Here is a 22,569-nt window from a genome sequence, read left to right on the forward strand (position 1 = left end):
TGATCAGGTGGGATTTATCCCAGGGATCCAGTGGTGCTTTAACATCCAAAAATCTATCAATATTTTACACCACATTGAGAAGAAAACGTTTAAGAATCACATGATAATATGGACAGACTCAGAAAAAAGCATTTGACAACAACCAATACACTTTCCTAATTAAGACACTCAAAAAGATAAGAATAGAAGGAAAATTCCTCAAGTTAATACAAGCTATCTATGAAAAGCCAACAGCCAACATAACAGTCAATGGAGAAAAGACAAATACAATCCCACTGAAAAAGGAAACCAGACAAGGATTCCCCTTGTCTCCACTTCTACTCAACATCATACTGGAGGTCCTAGCTTATAACACAAGACAGCAGAAGGACATTAAAGGTATCCAACTGGGAGAGGAAGAGGTGAAACTATCGCTATTTGCAGACGACATGATTCTATACATTGAAAATCCCCGAAGCTGCACAACAGGAGTACTGACAGTGATAGAGGAATATGGAAAGGTGGCAGGATACAAGATCAACAAGCAGAAGTCTATAAGTTTGCTATATACATCAGACAAGACCATGGAAGAGGAGACCAAGAAATCAGTTCCCTTCACAATAGCCAAGAACAAATAGAAATATCTAGGGATATAGTTAACCAAAAAATCCCCAAAAGACTTATACAAGGACAGCTACAGGACCCTATTATAGGAGGAAAAAAGCAACCTCCACAAATGGAAGAATATCCCATGCTCATGGATTGGAAGAGTAAAGATGTCAATCTTACCCAAGGCACTATATAATTTTAATGCTATCCTAATTCAAATACCAACAACCTTCTTCAAAGAATTGGAAAAGCTGACCACCAATTCTGGGAAGAAGCCCAAAATTAGCAGAGAATTCCTTAAGAAGGAGGACACAGTCAGAGGGCTCACCGTACCTGATTTGAAATACCTACTACACAGCCATAGTAGACTTGAATACCTATTACACAGCCATAGTAGTCCAAACAGCATGGTACTGGTATAATGACAGATACTCAAAGACAAATGGAAAATAACAGAAACCCCAGAAATAAAACCATCAGAACATAGACAACTGATTTGCGACAAGGGCCCTAAAAGCATCAAGTGGGAGGTGGAATGCCTTCTTTAACAAGTGGTGCTGGAATCAATGGATATCCACCTAGAGAAAAATTAAACAAGATTTGTACCTCACCCCATGCACAAGAACAGAGGTAGATCACACTCAAGGTGGTTCACAGACCTAGAAGTAAAACACCAAACTATCAGGACCATCAACGAAGGAATTGGGACTAACCTAAGAACACTGACTCAGAGAATACATAGGTTAACTGCAATAGGGAATGATACATACACAGGTGAACTTGAAATCAACAAGTGGGATTTACTAAGGTTAAAACACCAGTGTGCATCCAAAGACTTCACAAGAGGGTAACAAGAGAACCCACAGACTGGGAGAGGATTTTTAGCAATGACACAACAGACAAAAGGCTTATTACTAAAATCTATAATACCCTCCTAGCCTGCAAGAAGAGGAAAACAGTTAACCCCCTGAGGAAGTGGACAAAGAATCTGAAAAGAAGTTTCACAATAGAGGAGGCCCAAATGGCCAATAAGCATATGAAAAAATGATCCTGATCATTAGCCATCAGAGAAATGCAAATTAAAACACCATGAGATATCATCTATCTCCCTTGAGGATAGCTCAAATAATCAAATCAGAGAACAACAAATGTTGGAGTGGGTGTGGGGAGATAGGAACTCTCCTCCATTTCTGATGATATTGTAGATTTGTATAGCCTTTGTGGAAAGTGATCTGGCGATATTTAAACCAAATGTTAATTGAACTTCCGTATGACCCAGCTATGCCTCTACTGGGCATATACCCAGAAGAGGAAAGAAATAAACCACGACCAATTATATGCGCTCCAATGTTTATTGCGGTGCAATTCACAATCCCAAAGAATTGGAAACAACATATATTTCCATCAGTAGACAAGTGGATTAGTAAACTTTGGCATATACATACAATGAAGTACTATGCATCACTGAAAATCTCTGATGATCACAGGAAACACGTTTCATGGGAAGAGTTGGAAGAAATTATGCTAAGCAAAGTTAGCCAGTTATAGAAGACAAGTACAACATGAGTCCCCTGAGATAAGTACAATCAGCACAGGTTTAGAAGAAAGCTACTTATCTCACGTGATACGGATTGAGGTACAGGTAGTCAAGAAGATGTTGGACCAAACCCAAGGATGTACTGGTTAATCCAATACAAAGAAGGGGAAATGGGGGGAGAGAACTTGGCAGGGGAGAACATGGCACAGGGGGAGCAGGGCACTAACCCACCCAGGGCAAGAGTATTGGTTATATCTCCAAAGAATTGGGAGTGTGCATGCAGACCCCACCACGCCTGCACAGTATGCCTATATGGGGTCTAGACTGTCCCTTTCTCTATTTCCTTCTTGGCTTGCTTCCATGCAGGCATGGTAGGCTGGCCCCTCTCCCTAGTCTGTAGGTTTAGTGTTGTTCTCTTTGACACAAATATCTAGGGAGGGGTCAGTTTGACTCTGATTAGGGCCGGCCCTGTAGCCCATTCTGTTCATGCATTGCTTCAAGTGGTTACTTTGCCCTCAAGGTTTGGTGCCCTGCATGGAGCTACTAAGGCTCAGAGAGAACTGTAGGGCCAACAACAGCTCTCAAGACATTTTGTCCCTTCCCTGGAGTATACCGAAACAGAGGACAATACTAGGGAAACACAGCGGGGAGTGAGTCCAGTATGAATCACTCTGCAGAGGGGCAAAACAAGAAGGGAACATAAAAGAACAGCAATGGGAGCAAAGAAAAGACACAAAACCCCTGAGAAGTCCCCAAAATCAACTTTAGGCTAGGAGGGGCAGCTTCCAGAATTCCCCCTAGGCCAGTGGGGAGACAGTAATAAAGGTCAATGACAGACCAAGAATTATATATGCTCTTTATTTCTTTTTTCAAACTTTTGTTTTCTTTTTGTTTGGTCTCTGTCAGTGTTGGGTTGCCTAGTTATATAAAAGGCATGGGAAGCAACCTTGAGGAGAAAGCAATGGGACCAAAGGTCCTAGAGAGACTGGGCGGGGAGGGGGGGTGGAGGAAGTGGGGGAAGGGAGCAGTGAGCAAACAATGCCATAGACAGGGAACAATTAGGGAATTAAAACCAACAACAACAAGGACATAGAGATCCTGGAGGTGTTGGAGACACAGCAATCTAATTAAGAGGAATAGGGCGAGTGTGATGGTGGGGCAGGAGGAATGATCTATGAGGCAAAGGTATGGATAAAAGGTATAAGAATGGACATGTACATATGGGAATACATAATTCACAACAATAGAGGTTATTGGCCCGTGTACATATATTTATATGGCAATACACTGAGGTTGTGGACAGACTTCGGACCTCGGCTCATGCCCTCCCTCAATGCAATAACAATTTGTTTCAACAACCTGGCATTCTGTGATGCTCACCCTCCCAGCACAATAGCTGAAGACAAAATGGGTGCATAAGCAAATATGGTGAAGAAAGTGGATGGTGCCTGGCTATCAAAAGATACAGTGTCTCAGGTCTTAAAGGCTTGAAATGGCCATCTAAGAGAGAAGCAACAAGCCCACATGGGAGAAGCACACCAGTCTATGGGATCATGAGGTCTCACCAGGACCAGGTAACAGGTATCAGAAGACCCAAAACAGACAAACTAAAAAACATATTGTTGGGAATGAGGGGGGTTGGAGCTGAGACCCAAAGCCCATCTGTAGACAGGAAGGGATGAGTCGATCACAGTGCAATAAAGCACTGATGAAATACACAATACTCCTCAGGCTCCTTGAGGATTCCTCACAGTCCACTAACATGACCCTAGTACTGCCTTTCACTGTTGGCTAGACCAGGCCATGTGCACAGGTACTGATAATACAAAAGAGCTATTACACACAAAATCAAGAAACAGGAATGGGAGTAGCGATACCAGGAGGGCAGGGGGAAGGTAGGGAGAGGAGGGCAGAAATGGGGAACCGATCATGATGATCAACACAGAAACCATGGGGGAAGGGAGACAGCATTCGGTGTAAGATATGAACATAATAATAATAATTTATCATTTTTCAAGGGTCCATGAGGGTGAGGGGGAGAAGGAGAGGGGAAAAAGATGAGCTGACATCAAAGGCTCAATAGAAAATAAATGTCTAGAAAATGATGATGGCAACATATGTACAAATATGCTTTATACAATTGATGTATGGATTGTTACAAGAGCTGTAAGTGCCCTCAATAAAATGTTTAAAAATATATATCTTTCATTAAATGCAATCTTCTGCATCTGGTCTGAATTTCTGTCCATTTCCTGTTGATGTACTGCTGTAACCTGTTGTGGATTATCTTTAGCAAAGTTTTACTTGAGTGTTATATTCCTGATATTTTTGATAGTTTCCACATTTAAAACATTTGAAAAATTCTGTTGTACAAATTAAAGATGGATTTTCTGTAATTTTCACCTAGGATGTAGTTATACACTCTATTGTTTAAAAGATTATGCCTGTGATGAGGGTTCTACACCAACTACCACATCAGAAAACTCATCAGCTCAGGCTGAAGGGAATAGAGAAAAGCCAAAAGGAAGGAAAACCTTTTACCTTTTAGAATACCACAAGCAGGATGCAGGCCAAAGGAGCTCTATCCTGCCCTCCAAGAAAAGCGAAAGGTCATCTTTAGAACAGCTTGTAGATCCGCAGAATCGTTGGAAGGAGCACAGGAAGCAGCTTTACCAGCCTCAAAGGTTGGAGCCATGGCCTCCTCGGTTTCAAAGATTCAGCTTTTCAGCAACTTGCTCCTGGAAGGCAGCCCTACCACACACAAAGGTCCGGAGGATTGGGCCTCCATCCAAAGCTGAGGGGGTAAGGCTGACATGCATAAGGGGCAAGAGTACGTTGTTTGTCAGGGCCCAGGGGTAAGGTCCTCACTCAGGTGGACTAGAACAGTGGTTCTCAACCTTCCTAATACCATGACCCTTTAATATAATTCCTCAGGTTGTGGTGACCCCCCCAACCATAAAATTATTTTTGTTGCTACTTCATAACTGTAATCTTGCTACTGTTATTGTGTTAGTCTGGGCACTTTAGAGAAACAAATTCACAGAAACTCATGTTTAAGAGAGAGTTTTATATAAAGGTTAAGTGCACATCAAGAAAACATCCCAACCCAGTGCTGCCCAAGCCCTTAAGTCCAACATTAACCCAATAAAACATATGTCCAACACCAAACCACAAAGTCCTCCTCCAGCTCACAAAATACACGCAATGATGCCGACTGCAGGAGGAAAGCCGAATTTGTGAACATGTAAGCATCTCAGCATTGGCAGGGGTCTCCACACAGCTGCTCCAGCACCCAGGGCTGCATCAGGGTAGGTCCATGCGGCTTCTCCTCGGGGATATCTTGCAGGAAGTGAACCTTGTCCGCTGAAGCAGGGAACTATCTAAGGCAGTTGCACCCTGGTCCGACCAGCACAAAGTAAGAGACCCAAGAACCGGAAAGGCAAGGCTCACCGAGCCATTTATCTCTCCGCCCTTTAATTAACCCCATCAGGCGACCCCTGTGAAAGGGTTGATCAACCCCCAGAGGGGTCTCGACCCACAGGTTGAGAGCCACTGGACTAGAAGAGTGGGTCCACTCATAACACAGGAACCCAACTTGCTAAACTAATGGGTCTGGAAGGTAAACCTGAACCTAGGGTCAAGAGATCTTCATTCAGAATTCAGATGGTATGGACAACACCCAGAGTCTGGACAATGGGGCCCTTTTCCACATTGTGCCTGAGAAAATAGAATTGTTACTTTTCAAGCCTTCAGAACTAATATAATTTTTGTCTATTGAGTTTTTAAAAAAATAAATCATTTTATGGAGGGCTCATACAACTCTTATCTCAATCCATTGTGTCAAGCACATTTGTATATTTATTGTCATCACTATTCTCAAAACATTTTATTTCTACTTGAGCCCTTGGTATCAGCTCATTTTGCCCCTCCCTTCCTCACCCTCTCTCCCTCATAAACCCTTGATAATTTATAAATTATTATTTTTTCATACCTTACACTGTCTGATGTCTCCTTTAACCCACTTTTCTGTTGTCTGTCCCCCAGGGAGGACTTTATATGTAGATCCTTGTAATCGGTTCCCCCTTTCGACCCCACCTTCCCCTTCCCCTTCTGGTATTGCTACTCTCATTATTGGTCCTGAGGGGGTTATCTGTCCTGAATTCCATGTATTTCCAGTTCTTATCTGTACCAGTGTATATGCTCTGGTCTTGCCAGGTTTGTAAAGTAAAATTGGGATCATGATAGTGAGGATGGGTAGGGGAAGCATTAAAAAACTAGAGGAAAGTTGTGTGTTTCATTGGTGTTATACTACACCCTGACTGCCTCCCCATGACCCTTCCGTAAGGGGATGTCCAGTTGCCTAAAGATGAGCTTTGAGTCTCCACTCTGCACTCCCCTCATTCACAATGATACAATTTTTTTGTTCTTTGATGCCTGATACCTGATCCCATCAACACCTCACGATCACACAGGCTCATGTGCTTCCTCTATGTGGGCTTTGTTGCTTCTCAGCTAGATAGCCACTTGTTTATCTTCAAGCCTTTAAGACCCCAGATGCGATATCTTTTGATAGCCAGGCACCACCAGCTTTCTTCACCACGTTTGCTTATGCACCTACTTTGTCTTCGGTGATCCTGTCAGGAAGGTGAGCATCATGAAATCCAGGTTAATAGAACAAAGTGTTCTTGCATTGAGGGAGTACTTGAGTAGAGGCCCAATGTCCATCTGCTACCTTAATACTAAACCTACAAATATATATACATAGATCTATTTCCCTATCATTTATAAATATATTTACATATACACATGCCTTTATTTAGACCTCTGTAAATGCTCTTTGCCTCCTAGCTCTTTCTCAATTTCCTTTTTATTTTCCTCTTGTTCCACTATCATGTACAGCCTTCATTTGGGTTTCAGTAATTCCTCTTGGTTATATTGCCCTTGATCAAGGCCGACCAGGCCTCCTACACTCTCCTCACCATCGATTTTACATCACTTGTTGTTTCCTTGTCCCTGGGTTTGTTAACACCCACTTCCTTTCCCCCACCTCTCCCTCTCCCATGGCCCCCTGGAACTGTAGGTCCTGCTGTTTTCTCCTCTGTATTGTTTATCCTGCCTCTCTTATCTAGATAGATCTGCAGAGATAATATGCACAAAAAAACAGGAGCAAAACAAAGCAACAAAAGAAAAAACACAATAAAAACCAGTGACAAAAAATAAGAAAAGCTTATAAATAATTGAACATCTGTTTGTTGACCTTTAGGAGTGTTTTCCGGTTGAGTCTGATGGGGCACCATGCCCTGGCCCCAAAGTCTATTTTTGGTATTCCCTGGGGACCTACCATATATACTTGTGTATAAGTGGAGTTTTTCAGCACATTTTAATGCCGTTTTTGTGGTAAAATTGGGCACCTTGGCTGATATTCGGGTTGGCTTATACTCAAATATATATGGTAGTTGCTCTGCTCCCCTTGCTGTTCTGTTGCACACCCTTAGTGTTTCACTTCGGTGTGGTGGGATGTCTATTGAGTTTTAGCCTTTTTTGGGAACCATTATCCCTTCCTTTTCTCCAATTTCGGCCATTCGTAATAGAAATGTTTACTTTGTAACTGTTTCAACATTGTATTTTGAAAAAGAGATAACTTGTATTCCAGTTTTGGGAGGTTCACAGATGAACATGATCCCCCCCCCAGGGTAGAACATGCCTACCCAAGTAAAAAACCATACCCACTGTCATCATGTTGATTCCAACCCATAGTGATCCACAGGACAGTGTAGAACTGTTTTGTATAGGGTATCACAGATTGTAAATATTTATGGAAGTAGACTATGTAATAGTTACCCTAAATAAAGCCATTTTATATTAAGCAATCATTCTGCACCAGTCCTAAAGAGCAGCCTCAGGCCTTATAAAAAAGGGGAACCAAATAGCCCTTATTCCTAAAAAACCAGCAAGAGACTATCCTGGACCAGGAAATTGTGCAACCGCAAAGTCTGCTTCTGTACCAGCTTACTCAGTTGCGCTGCTTAACAGCAAGTTCTGCTCTGTACCAGCTTGCTTGCACAGCTCAGCAGTTTAATGAAAACTTATAAAAACCCAAGTCTGTAAGCAGGGGGACCGGCGATCCATTTTTTCTTTTCAGGTCGCTGGTCCCTGCGCAGGTTCTTCTTCTTTTTTGTTAATAAACTTTTCTATTTCTTTCAATCTCACGTCTCAGTTGTTCTTGTCCGGCTCATGTACAACATTTTGAAGGTTCCACCGAGATTCTTGGTGACCGGGTTGTGCATCAGCTGGACAAGCGAGACCCCGGGAACGGGTGATCTCCTGAGCCTGTGCCGCAACTAGGGGAAGGCCTTGGAGAGACGTTCCTCCACCCCAGTTGTTGGATTCTGTCTTGTACCACAACTAGGGGAAGGCCTCGGAGAGATGTTCCTCCGCCCCAGTTGTTGAATCTTGTCATGTGCCTCAACTAGGGGAAGGCCTTGGAGAGAAGTTTCTCCGCCCCAGTTGCTGGGCCCGGTCCTGAGCGCTATAGTAATTGGTGTGCACATCCTGAATTGGGAGAATAGGTTCGGTTGGACGCAACATTCGGACACTCCCAGAGGACCAGGGAGACGTCCCTGTGTTCTCCTGTTCCTGTAAGTTAATGGCCTGGTGGTCTTATTTTGTTATTTGTCTTGTATGTCTAAGATTGTTGTTCCTTGTTTATTGCTGTTTTCGTCCTTGTGTGGCTTGCTCTTGCTCCGGCTCGTGACCTGTTATTATTTGATTTCCAGTGGCCAGAGTAAAGATCATGGGACGACAGCAGTCGACCCCACTTCAGTGCCTCTTAATTAATTTTTTTCTGATTTTTCTAAAAGGTCTATGTCAAATTATGGATTCAAAACTAAGGCATTCAGCCTTAGGTCCTCCTGTGAGACGGACTGGGTTGCAGAAGTACCCAATTGGCCTTAGAGGGTACTTTTCCCTGCCCTCCTACATCAAGTTCGAAGGTTTGTCTATGGAAAACCAGGTCACCTGGACCAAATCCCGTACATTGATGTGTGGGTTAATATAGCCCCTAACCCTCCTCCATATATTCGAAAGTTTCTTCCTCCTAAGCAGGTCCTGGTGGCAATGGAGAAGGAAACCCAAGCTAAAAACAGGAAGCCTGAGAAACTTTATCCGGTCCTCCAGAGTGCTGAAGAAGAACTTGAAATTCGGCTGCCGCTGCCTCAAGCTCCCCTTGAGGCAGCCGGGCCCCTGGCCCCCTCCTCTGTACACCACGGCTGGGATGGGTCCAGCACCTGCCCCTGTAATGTCTGTGCCTTTCAGTCCTCCCCATACCCGGGGGTGGGGGGGTGGGGGGGGATGGGGGGACGACAATATATGTAAACACCAAGAGTGAGCAAAATAAGCCGGACGAGGCACCAGTCGGCATTTTCCCATTAAAACAAACAGTTCCACCCCCAGGAGCAGAGCAGGCAGTCCCCTTTATGGCTTATGTTCCTTTCTCTACTAGTGATCTTTACAAGAGAAAGCAACAAAACCCATCTTTTTCTGATAAGCCCCAGGGTTTAATCTCTTTACTGGAAACTATCTTCCACATCCATCAACCCACCTGGGATGTTTGTCAGTAACTCTTACAGGTCTTGTTCACTTCGGAGGAGTGGCAAAGAGTCCAGCAGGAAGCCCATAGTGTGCTGCTCAGGGCTGACGGACAGCCAGTAACTGCCCCCCATCTGCAAGAAGCCTTGTTTCCAACTCAGCCTCCTGCATGGGACCCCAATGATGCACAGGGCAGGGGAGCCCTGACCAGGTACCACCAATATCTGTTGCAGGGCCTCTGGGGGGCTGCTAGAAAGCCCATCAATTTGTCTAAGGTAAGCGAGACAGTGCAGAGAGCTGCAGGTGAGTCAACAGCCGCTTTCCTTGAATGCCTAATAGAGGCTTGTAGGCTGTATACTCCAATTGACCCTGAGGCCCCTGAAAATCGCCGGGCCATAAATATAGCATTTGTAGCACAGTCAGCCCCTGATATCCACAAAAAGCTAAAAAAGCTTAAGGGGTTTAAAAGTAAAAATCTTAGGAAGTTAATAAAGATAGCTCCCAAAGTTTTTAATAACAGGGAGGATCTACCTGTAACCTCCACAAAGCAGATGGCAAAAATCATGGTGGCTGCCGTGCAAGAAGAACAAGACCAAAAGCCCTGGCAAAAAAAAGAAATAAAAAGGCCCAACTATGTGTCACAACAGCCACATATGTGGGTTACCAGCTCCAGGCGGGCCAAGAAAGTTATCTACCAGCAGATCAATGTGGTCTTGCAGATACCTTTTCCAGAGACAAAGGGCATGGTGGAGTACTGCCATCTGTGAATAATTGGTTTTGCAGAAATAGCCAAGCTACTGTATGAAAGCAAAAAGGAAGAGGGACAGGAAGTTCTGAAAACTCCTGAGCAAGAAGCTGCCTTAAAAAAAAATTTTTTTAAGGGCTTTTCTGTCGGCCCCAGCCCTAGCTCTTCTGGATGTGCAGAAACCATTTAAACTGTTTGTAGCAGAAGGTAAGGGGGTCACTAAGGGGGTCCTTACGCAGCACCTGGGACCGTGGAGAAGACCCGTGGCCGACCTATTAAAAAGCTGGACCCAGTAGCCGCCGGCTGGCCCGGATGCATGCGGGGCATAGCAGCCACTGCAATGTTGGTAAAGCTCACGCTGGGCCAACACATTACTGTCACGGAGGACACTCGGTGCAAAGCCTACTAAGAAGCTCACCTGACCGCTGGATAACAAATGCCCGCGTGCTCCAATACCAGGTACTGTTGCTAAACCCACCCAGTGTCCAGTTTTCCAAAACAGCCACTCTCAACCCTGCAACCCTGTGGCCCAACAAGCTGGCCAAGGAGCCAATCCATAGCTGCACGGAAACCCAAGGAAACTCAAAAGCAATTAAAGAAAACAACCTGGCTAACCATGTGGCCAAGGAAGCAGCCGTGGGTGCTCAAAACCTGGGAGTGACAGTAGCCCTAGTCGAAGGTAAAAAGCCCCCTACTCTACTTCAACCTAAACTACCTGTTCACCCTATCTATTCTGAATCTGAACTTAAGTTAGCCCAATGGCTGACAGAAAAGGCAGCCCAGCTGGCTGCCAGACGGATGGCTAATCCTACCCGACCACTGCAGACTAGTCCCAGAAGCAGTTGGGCGAAAATTGGTGGACGATCTTCATAAAACTACTCATTTGGGGGAAACTAAGCTGTACCAATATCTGTCTACAAGGTACAAAACTCCGAGCCTCCAAAAGTGGACTCAAGCAGCTGCTGGAAAGTGCATCACTTGCACCCAAGTAAATGCCCCCACCAGGTTCGCCCACCACCTCAGCATCGAGAGCGAGGTCACTCCCTGGGCCAGTACTGGGAGGTGGACTACACTGAGGTAAAACCAGGACTGTATGGCTATTAATATCTGTTAGTCTTTGTTGACACCTTTTCAGGATGGACAGAAGCATTCCCAACCAAGGCAGAGACAGCCACCGTGGTATGCAAACTGCTTTTAACTGAGATCCTCCCCAGGTTTGGCATTCCTTTACAAATTGGCTCTGATAATGGCCCGGCATTTGTAGCTCAAATTTCTAACATTATTAGCAAAGCATTATGCATTAATTAAAAACTTTACTGTGCCCACCGGCCTCAAAGCTCAGGACAGGTAAAAAGAATGAATAAAACTTTAAAAGAAGCTTTAACTAAATTATGCACAGAAACTGGCGAAAGCTGGGTCAGAACTTTTGCCTTTTACCCCGTTGCATGCACGGAGTACTCCTTACTTCAAAAATCTAACACTATTTGAAATTCTATATGGCCGGCCACCTCCTCTCTTACCAACCTGTCTTACTAACGCTGACCTTTTAAAATCTATACAGGTAGTCCAAGAAATCTGCAGCACCAACAACGCCTTGGTGGAACGCCATCACCGCCTTCCAGAAGGGGCTGGACTCCATCTGGCCAATAGGCCAGACCTGGCTAAAAAGCCTGAACCTCTCTGTATTGGGTCTGGGTCAAAGGTGGACTGGACCTTACCAGGATTAATGTATTTTTAAACATCAAGTGCATTATTGAGAGAAAAACAAGTCACATCATTGTTAAAGCCCTTTCTGCTTATTTTATTTGTAATTTATAATTTGATTTAACTAAAGAAATGGGGGGAGAAAATTGCTGGAGAAAATAATAATAACTTAATTGATAACTTAAAAGAAGCTCAGTATATCTGCAGGGAAAAAGTAAAACAAGCCTTCAGAGCTATTGACCATGGAAATTACTATGTAAAAGGGCTACAGAAACAATGCTTACAAAGACTTGGCCTGGAAGCATGGCAACATGCACTTAGCAGCCCCAGGCACTTATTCTGAAGTTATGGAAGCATTGCAACTTCAACCAGAATTGTCTTTTCTTAACCTGGAAAGTGGAACCGGATATTTAAGTATAATGGTGGGCTTGATTTTAGGTAATTTTATTTTTGTAAAAATGTATTCTCAAGTAAATTAAGTTGTTTATATTTCTGTATATGATTTATAGGGTATATTACTTTTCATATCTTTTTAAGTGTGTGTATTCACAAAGTAATTTTTCTTAGATGTGTAAACACAAGGTAATATTCTTCTCATCCCAGTCCTAATTTTGGTAGTTATACTTAGGTCCTGCAGACCTTCAAAACTTACAGCAGTATGCGCCAATAGAGAGAGGCTGGAAAACAATCTACCTTTACCCTAAAAAGCTTACAAGGGGAAGGGCACTGTTAGCAAGGAGCCCACCAGTATAGTCAGTATCGTGCTACTGTCTCTGTAATCCCCTCCTTAACAGACCCTTATCTAGTGGTTGCGCCTGCAGGGATGTGGTTTGCCTGCTCCATTAGAATCACTCCCTGTTTGTTTTCCCTAACCTTGAGTGCCTCTAAACAGTATGAATTGTGCATATTGGTACATCTTTTACCCCAAGTGTACTTGTACTCCCAGGAAGCTGGATGGCAGCATTTCAATACTTACTCACGGGTTAAAAAAAATAAAATCACCCATCCTAGTTCCCCTGCTCTTGGGTTTAGGCATTGCTGGGTCCGCCTCAATGAGCACAGCTGCCCTAATACAAGGAAATAAAAACTATAAAATACCTAGCCATCAAATTAATAATGACTTGCAAAACTTAAATAACTGTCAGCCATTAAAAAGTTTTGCTTAACTCTTTAGCTAAAGTAATACTGCAAAATAGGCAGGGTCTTAATCTATTCCTCAAGCAAGGGGGTTTATATATGGTCCTGGAAAAAACTTGTTTTTATGCCAATCACTCAGAAATAATTAAAGATAGTCTAACCCTAGTAAAAAAAAAAAGACTTAATGAACGGAAAAAAAATTTTTTTAAGTCAAAAGGGATGGTTCCAACAAATATTCAACTGGTCTCCCTGGCTCACCACTTTAGTGTCCAGCTTAGCTGTCCCGCTACTCTTGCTCTTAGTAGGACTGACCTGCGGGCCGCTCATCATCAACAAGCTAGTCCAATTTGTGCAGGACCAAATACAATCTGTTAACTTGTTAGTGCTAAGCAAATCATATGAGCAACTAGTCCAGAGTAAGCCACCGCCACAGTCGTATAAAGGCACACACCTGGAAGATTCACAAGTGTAACAAAAACAGGGGAAACAGGGGAAAATATAATAGTTAGCCTAAATAAAGCCATTTTGTATTAAGCAATCATTCTGCACCAGTCCTAAAGTGCAGCCTCAGGCCTTATAAAAAAGGGGAACCAAATAGCCCTTATTCCTAAAAAAAACAGCAAGAGACTATCCTGGACCAGGAAATTGTGCAACCACAAAGTCTGCTTCTGTACCAGCTTGCTTGCACAGCTCAGCAGTTTAATGAAAACTTATAAAAACCCAAGTCTGTAAGCAGGGGGACCGGCGATCCATTTTTTCTTTTCAGGTCGCTGGTCCCTGCGCAGGTTCGCAGGTTCTTTTTTCTTTCTTTCTTCTTCTTCTTCTTCGTTAGTAAACTTTTCTATTTCTTTCAATCTCATGTCTCAGTTGTTCTTGTCCGGCTCATGTACAACAACTACTTTATCTTTTTCCTGTGCAGTAGCTGGTGAAGGTTAAAAGACTGACATCTCAGTTAGTAGTCCAATGCTTAATCTACTGTGCCATTAGGGCTCCTGAATATGCCTAAAATTTTATCTCTATTTGATTTTGATGATTCAAAAATGAGATTTTAGACTTGGATTTTAAAACTTCTGAGATGTGATGTAGTTAAAGTGCTTTGCATGTGGGCAGGACATGAATACTGGGGTGTCAAACGGTGAAATGTTATGAATTGAATTCTGCTTAACCCAAACACCTGTTGTAAATCCTAATCCTAGTAGAAGGTATAATCTCATTTGGGAATGTTTTTCTTTATTATGTTAATGAAGTATTATTAGTATAAGCCATGCCAATTTTATTTTTCCATTGTTGAATAATTAAATTTGGATGACTTTTCCCAAACCACATTAATATTCACCAGTTTAAAAAAACAAAACACTCGACTTCTGTATTAGTTAACTACCGTTATATAATTTATCTCCTTTTAGACAGTAATTTTATTGCCAATCTCCCTCTTTGTAGTTATACACACAATATATATTATTGCTGATAATATGTGACAATTTCTCAAAAGTCATATATTAGAATACTGGTTATTTCTGATTCTAGAATTTTTTTTCATATTTGTCAATGGTTTGTAGATTTTATTAATCTTTTTAAAGAACCAACATTCAGTCTTGTTGATTGTTTCTATATTTTTTCTCTTTTTTTGGTTCTAATTTTATTAGGGACTCATACAACTCTTATCACAATCCATACATACATCAATTGTGTAAAGTGCATTTGTACATTCATTGCCCTCATCATTCTCAAAACATTTGCTCTCCACTTAAGCCCTGGAATCAGCTCCTCGTTTTGCCCCTCCCTCCCTGCTTCCCCCTTCCTCATGAACCCTTCATAATTTATAAATATTATTTTGTCATATCTTGCATTATCCGATGTCCTCCTTCACTCACTTTTCTGTTGTCCATCCCCCAGGGAGGAGATTATATGTAGAGCCTCATAATCGGTTCCCCCTTTCCAGACCACCATCCCTCCACCCTCTCAGTATCGCCAGTCTCACCAATGGTCCTGAAGGGATCATCCGTCCTGGATTCCCTGTGTTTCCAGTTCCTATGTTTACCAGTGTACAACCTCTGGTCTAGCCAGATTTGTAAGGTAGAATTGGGATCATGATAGTGGGGGGAGGGGAGGAAGCATTTAGGAACTAAAGGAAAGTTGTATGTTTCATTGTTGCTACACTGCACCCTGACTGGCTTAGTCTCCTCCACACAAGCCTTCCAAAAGAGGTTGTCCAATTTCCTACAGATTGGCTTTGGGTCTCTACTCCACACTCCCTCTCATTCACAATGATATGATGTTGTTTTTTGATGCCTGATACCTGATCCCTTTGGCACCCAGTGATCACGCATGCTGGTGTGCTTCTTCCATGTGGGCTTTGTTGCTTCTGAGCTAAATGGCCACTTGTTTACCTTCAAGCCTTTAAGACCCCAGATGCTATGTCTTTTGATAGCCGGGCACCATCAGCTTCCTTCACCACATTTGCTATGCACTGGCTTTGTCTTCAGCGATTGTGTCAGAAGGTGAGCATCATGGAAAGCCAGTTTAATAGAACAAAGTATTCTTGCATTGAGGGAGTACGTGAGTGGAGGTCCAACATCCATCTGCTACCTTAATACTAAACCTATACATATATGTACATTGATCTTTTTCCACATCCTCATAAATATATTTACATATGTACATTCCTTTATTTAGACCTCTATAAATGCCCTTTGCCTCCTAGCTCTTTCCTCTATTTCCTTTTACTTTCCTCTTGTCCCACTATCATGCTCAGCCTTCATTAGGGTTTCAGTAATTCCTCTCAGTTACATTAACCTTGATCACACCCTACCAGGCCTCTTGCATCCTCCTAACCACCGATTTGGGTCATTTGTTCTTCCCTTTTCCCTGGGTTTATTAACACAGTACCTTTCCCTCCCCCTCCCCCTTTTCCCTGTCCCCCCTCCCGGAACTGTTGGTCTCTTTGTTTTCTCCTCTAGATTGTTCATCCAGCCTATCTTATTTAGACAGACCTGTGGAGATAATAACATGCACAAAAACAAGACAGAGCAAAACCAAGCAACAAAATAAAAACAAAACAACAATAAAAAACCAATGACAAAAACAAAACAAAACAAAAACACACAACAACCAAAAAAGGAAAGATTGTAGTTAGTTCAAGGACTGTTTGTTGGCTGTTAGGAGTGATTTCTGGTATGGGGAGAAGGCAGGTGTCCATGTAGTTGGGATTGGGGCTGGCCCCAAAGTCTATTTGTGGTATTCCTTGGGGACTTTGTTGCTCTGTTCCCCTTGCTGTTCGCTTGTATGCCCTTAGTGTTTTTGCTTCTGTGTAGTCGGATCAGACCGGGCAGAATTGCCACACTGTGTCTCCTGTGTTGTCCCCAGTAGGTCTATGGGTCAGTGAAGGATGTCATGTCTCATAGTGGGGCCGGCCATGTGGTCTTCTCTGTGGATTGGCTTCTCTGAGCAGGAATATCATCATCAAGGGTTGGTGGATCAGGATGTGCTCCACTCTCTCTTCCTCCCCCTTCATTTGCTCCCATGTGCTCTGATCAGACATGTCCCTCTCCCGGAGCTGCAGATTCAGTGCTGTCCTCTGAAATAAATTCTTCTGTGGGGAGGGGCAGGTGTCCACGTAGTTGGGATTGGGGCTGGCCCCTCAGACCTCTGCACTGGGTACCTACTCCATGCCGGCATGTTGTATTCACATCTTTGAGCACTGGCTTGAAGTATGGTTCTTTCCCTGTGGAGATATAAACAATACCCTCCCCTAGGGTGGGTTAGTGCCCTGTGCTATCCATTAAAGTTTTTTTTCTCTTTCCCCCACCCCTCCTTTTTAGTTGGCTACCATATGTATCCCTGGATTTGGTCTGGCCCCTAATTTTTCTCTTTTCTATTTCATTTATTTATGCTCTAATCTTTATTATTTATTTTTTTCTGGCGATATTTTACTGGTCTTTCTCTACCTGTTGGAGATGCTTGGTTAAGGTATTGATTTGGTTTTTATTTTTTTTTAGATGTATGAGTGTGGGAAGCAGAGAACAGGAAGAGAGTGTATACAGATGAATCCTTTATTCTCAAATATTAAGAAGACTAGCAGGCTGGGTTTCTGGGCTTAAGGGAGGCCTTCACCCTTTTGAATTGGAGATGAGTCCCAATCACATTCTCATGATTAATATTGTTCTTCATTATATCCTCCCATAATAATGCTACCTTAAAGTTACCTCTCAACAAGCACATGGTTGGTTGCTATGTAGCCGGCAGTTTTATCTATAGGAGCAGACAAGTGCTATTGCTCTCTAGGCTCTGAAGGCAGCCACTATCCCTTACCTGGCCCTAGCACTAGAGTTAGGTTACTCCTCCAATGTAGTTGGAGACCTTTAGGGTTAGGACACAATCCACTTTGTTACGGATATGGTTACCTATAATTATAAGGGCTTGCATCCTCCTAGTGTGTATAAAAGTCTTAGTTTGAAATATATTCTCTCTCGGCATAGACCTGGTTCCTGAAGTCATGGCGATCCCAGAGGTAAGCACTTGCATGCTTTATTTTGTCTTATGTCTCATTAATTTGACCTCTCAATTACACAACCACCCTTGGACACATTTGATTGTGGGGGCTGGTACCTGATATATTAATTTATTACTACAAATTGCCCTTCGAGTGCTGCTTTTTCTGTGTCCTAAAGGTGTTGATATGTCATATTTTCATTATCATTTGAATCAGGGAATGGTTTTTTTCTTATTTCTATTATTTAATTATTTTAAAGCAGGGTATTTGATGCTGTGCAGTATTTATCTATCTATCTATCTATCTATCTATCTATCTATTTATTTATTTATGCCTTAAGCCAATCTCTCGTGAGACTATGAAACAGAGATTGGGGGCGATAGATGTCATACCACATGAAGATAACCAATGAACCTTCCCCCAACAGCTACCCACAGAAAGCCTTCTCCTAGAGCCAGGACCTTGAATTTGGACTTCTAGCCTCCTAAGTTGTGAGAAAATAAATTTGTTTTGTTAAAGCTACTTGTTGTATTTCTGCTACAGCAGCATTATGTAACAGCCATTCATTACCATATATTATTGTTTTTCTTTTTTATATGGGCCCTACCTTTGCCACAAGACTCTAAGTTTCTCGCACACAGGAATATCTTTTAACCCCCTTTTCCTGCCCTCATAGCAGTGCAATGGAGGAACCCTCATGGCATGATGGTAAAGTTTCAGCTGTTAACCAAACTGTCAGTGGTTTAAACCCATCATCCTCACTGCAGGAGACAGATGTTGCAGTCTGCTTGCCTAAAGATTTATAACCTTGAAATACCTATGAGGTAGTTTAACTCAATGTCAACAAGTTTGGTTTATCTTCTTTTAGCACTGCACCAAATTGTACATAGATGTGGCTAGTGGTGAGGATGAAGAGGCGAATGCTGTGGTTAATCCTTAGAGGGCAGCATCATGTTATATCCTGCAACACTAATAAATAAAATTTTCTTTTTTCTTTGTTAGTTCAAGGATCGTTTGTTGGCCTTTAGGAGTGTTTTCCAGTCCAGTCTGTTGGGGCACCACGCCCTGGCCCCAAAGTCCACTTTCAGCATTCCCTGGGGACCTTGCCACTCCATTCCCTTGCTGTTCCGCTGCACTCCCCCAGTGCTTTGCCTCGGTGTGGTGGGATCAGGTCAGGTGCAATTCCTACACTGTGTCTCCGGTGCTGTCCCCTGTAGTGCCATGGGTCAGTGAGGGGCATCATGTCCCATAGTGGGGCCAGCCATGTTGTCCTCTCTGTGGACTGGCTACTCTAATCAGGAACATCATTTTCACGGCCTGGTGGGCCAGAATGTGCTCCACTCTCTCCTCCTGCCCCTTCATCTGCTCCCGTGTGCTCTGATCAGATACGTCCATCCCTCGGAGCTGCAGAATCAATGTCGTCCTTTGAAACAAATTCTTCTGTGGGGAGAGGCAATAAAATTTTCTTATATAGATGTTGTACAGCCTACAATAACAGCTTTTCCTTATATCTCTTAACCTCTCAAAGTCCCAAACTCTTTTAAAAGGTCTTATTATAAATTTTAGTTATTTTGAATCTTTCACATTTTACACATACACACAAGTAGAGAAAATAATATAATGTACACACTGGCCAAATAGGTGAATTGTAGAAAGTGACCTCAAAAACATTTTTTAAGTGACCTCAACACGTTTGCTACAAGCAGAGGTCTATGTAGAAAATTGAGATTGCTTTAGGTTTTGTTTCAGATTTGGTATGTTCTAGCTCTGTTTCATCATTTAGGCCCTAAATCATCAGTGTGCTTTGAGTGTCCACTGTCTGAAGATCATCTATACCAGGACTATTAATAGATGTAAACAAGTAGATATTAGTGCAGATTCCTGTTCCAAGTTATAGAGCTAAGGAACTGAGCTAGGGGCACAAAGCAGTTCTTATAACTGATCATTTTGCTGTGGTTTAAGAATCCCCTGAGTTGCACTGCTGTTCTGGAAACAGTCAGTTTGAGCAAATGGTGGGCATTGGCTGGTACTTAGAGGAAACTGGGAAGATGAATTGTATAGGTAGTAATTGCGAGAGGAATTCAGAGAAGGGAATTCATCCAGACTAGGAAAGTCAGAGAAGGCTATGCTAAAGGAATGACAGTGTAACTTTATCCTATTCCCATCTACCTTATGTTTGATCCATATGCCTATGCCTAGATGGAAAAAATTGATAGTGAACACCTTGCAGGTGATTTATCTGCCAGAGCAAAATTAAACTCTGGATTTCCTTTAAATGTGAGACCTATTGCTAAAGAAGGCCTCTAGCTGGAATGCCTTGTTGGTCAGAAATGGCTCTTTGTGGGGAGAGAGCTACCTCTAGTGGGCCTGTGTGATGCATACTCTGTGGACTAAATTTTCTTTAAAACAAAATGAGGTAGATTTTTTTTGTTTCATTTTTATGCCTGTGATATGGCCCTAATACAAACCTTAACTAATAAGACAGCAGAAGGAGGATGTGTCCATTTACTCAAATTCCCAGAGTGACAAAATGATTGTTTTTTTGATGTAACAAAAAGGGCATATGATTATTTATTCTTTCCTTTTATGTGTTGACACTTGAAAAATATTAATGTTATAATGATCAGATCAGAAATTAGAGCTATAATTAAGAATAGATTGAGGGTAAAATACTAACATAGTATTGATAAGGGAGAAAAATATGGGAAGTCAGTAAACATGTATTCTATTACCTTCAAACACTTGATTAATGAAAAATTGATGAGGATATGTTAGTATGATGACCTGTGTTTTTTTAAATCATTTTTATTGGAGGCTCATACAACTCTTATCACAATCTATACATACATCAATTGTATAAAGCACATTTATATATTCGTTACCCTCTTAATTCTCAAAATATTTGCTCTCCATGTAAGCCCCTGGCATCAGCTCATTTTTCCCTCCTTTCTCCCCACTCCCCTCTCCTTCATGAACCCTTGATAATTCATAAATTATTATTTTGTCATATCTTTCACTGTCCGTCTGATCTCTCCCTTAACCTGCTTTTCTGTTGTCCATCCCTCAGGGAGGAGGTTATATATAGATCCTTGTAATCCGCTCCCCCTTATCAACCCACCCTCTCAGTATTGCCACTTTCACCACTGGTCCTGAAGGGATCATCCATCCTGGATTCCCTGTGTTTCAAGTTCCTATCTGTACCACTGTACATCCTCTGGTCTAGTCAGATTTGTAAGGTAGAAGTGGGATCATGATAGTGGGTGGGGAGGAAGCATTTAGGAACTAGAGGAAAATTGTATGTTTCATTGTTGCTACACTGCACCGACTGGCTCGTCTCCTCCCGTGACCCTTCCCTAAGGGGGTGTCCAGTTGCCTACAGATGGGCTTTGGGTCCCCACTCCGCACTCACACTCATTCACAATGATATATTTTGTTCTTTTGATGCCTGATACCTCATCCCTTCAACATCTTGTGATCATACAGGCTGGTGTGCTTCTTCAATGTGGGCTTTGTTGCTTCTGAGCTAGATAGCTGCTTGTTTACCTACAAGTCTGTAAGACCCTAGACACTATATCTTTTGATAGCCAGCCTCAAGCAGCTTTCTTCACCACATTTGCTTATGCATCGGCTTTGTCTTCAGCAATTGTGTTGGGAAGGTGAGCATCATGGAATTCCAGTGTAATAGAACAAAGTATTCTTGCATTGGGCAGTACTTGAGTGGAGGCCCAAAGTCTATCTGCTACCTTAATAATAAACCTATAAATATATGCACATAAATCTCTTTCCCCATCCTCATAAATATATTTACATACGTACATGCCTTTATTTAGACCTCTGTAAATGCCCTTTACCTCCTAGCTCTTCTATTTCCTTTCACTTTCCTCCTGTCCCACTATCATGCTCAGCTTTCATTTGGGTTACAGTAATTCCCCTCGGTTGCATTACCTTTGATCATGCCCTCCAGGCCTCCTACACCATCCTCACCACCGATTTGGGTCACTTGTTTTCCCTTGTTCCTGGGTTTGTTAATAACACTTCCTTTCCCCCACCTCCCACTCTCCCATGTCCCCCCAGAACTGTCGGTCCCATTGTTTTCTCCTCTAGATTGTTCAGCCAGCCTATCTTATTTAGACAGGCCTGGGGGGATAATAGCATGCACAAAAACACGACAGAGCAAAACCAAGCAACAAAAGAAAAGAAAACAACAACAAAAACAAAAAGCCAATGACCAAAAAAAAATACCCACAGATATGGTGGGAAGGAAATGAGACCCCTAATTTGTCTGGCAGTATAACCACATTACAAAATCTTTCCCTCTCTAATGGTAGAATAGCAGAATTCTACTTACTAGACATCACAGTAGCTTTATTTATTTTTTAAGGGATAAATAGAAATGTATTTTAAATAAACATGCACTCTGTACACAGCCTAGGGAAACAAGGCTCAGTCATCAGCTGTCTTGCACAGCACATCAAAGCTGCCACAGGGTCCACACAGTTCTGCCAGCAGGGCGAGTAGCTGCCCATGTTCCTGCTGCACGTTGAATTGAAGGCCAGCCAGCTCACTGCATAGGCTCTGCCCCACCATAAGGCCCAGGGCCCGGCGCAGGACAGTAGCTTTTAACATTAATAAGTACGTCCTATGTGGCAAAGTCTAATAAACACTATACATACCTTCATTCATCTAAATGTCAGGTTAAAAACTTGCCCACGTTCACAGAACTTAGGAAGAGCTAAAACTGGATTTTTTAACCTAAGCAGTATGATTTCAGAGCTTGCA

The sequence above is a fragment of the Tenrec ecaudatus genome, chromosome X (assembly GCF_050624435.1).
Source record: "Tenrec ecaudatus isolate mTenEca1 chromosome X, mTenEca1.hap1, whole genome shotgun sequence".
In the NCBI taxonomy this organism is placed as follows: domain Eukaryota; kingdom Metazoa; phylum Chordata; class Mammalia; order Afrosoricida; family Tenrecidae; genus Tenrec; species Tenrec ecaudatus.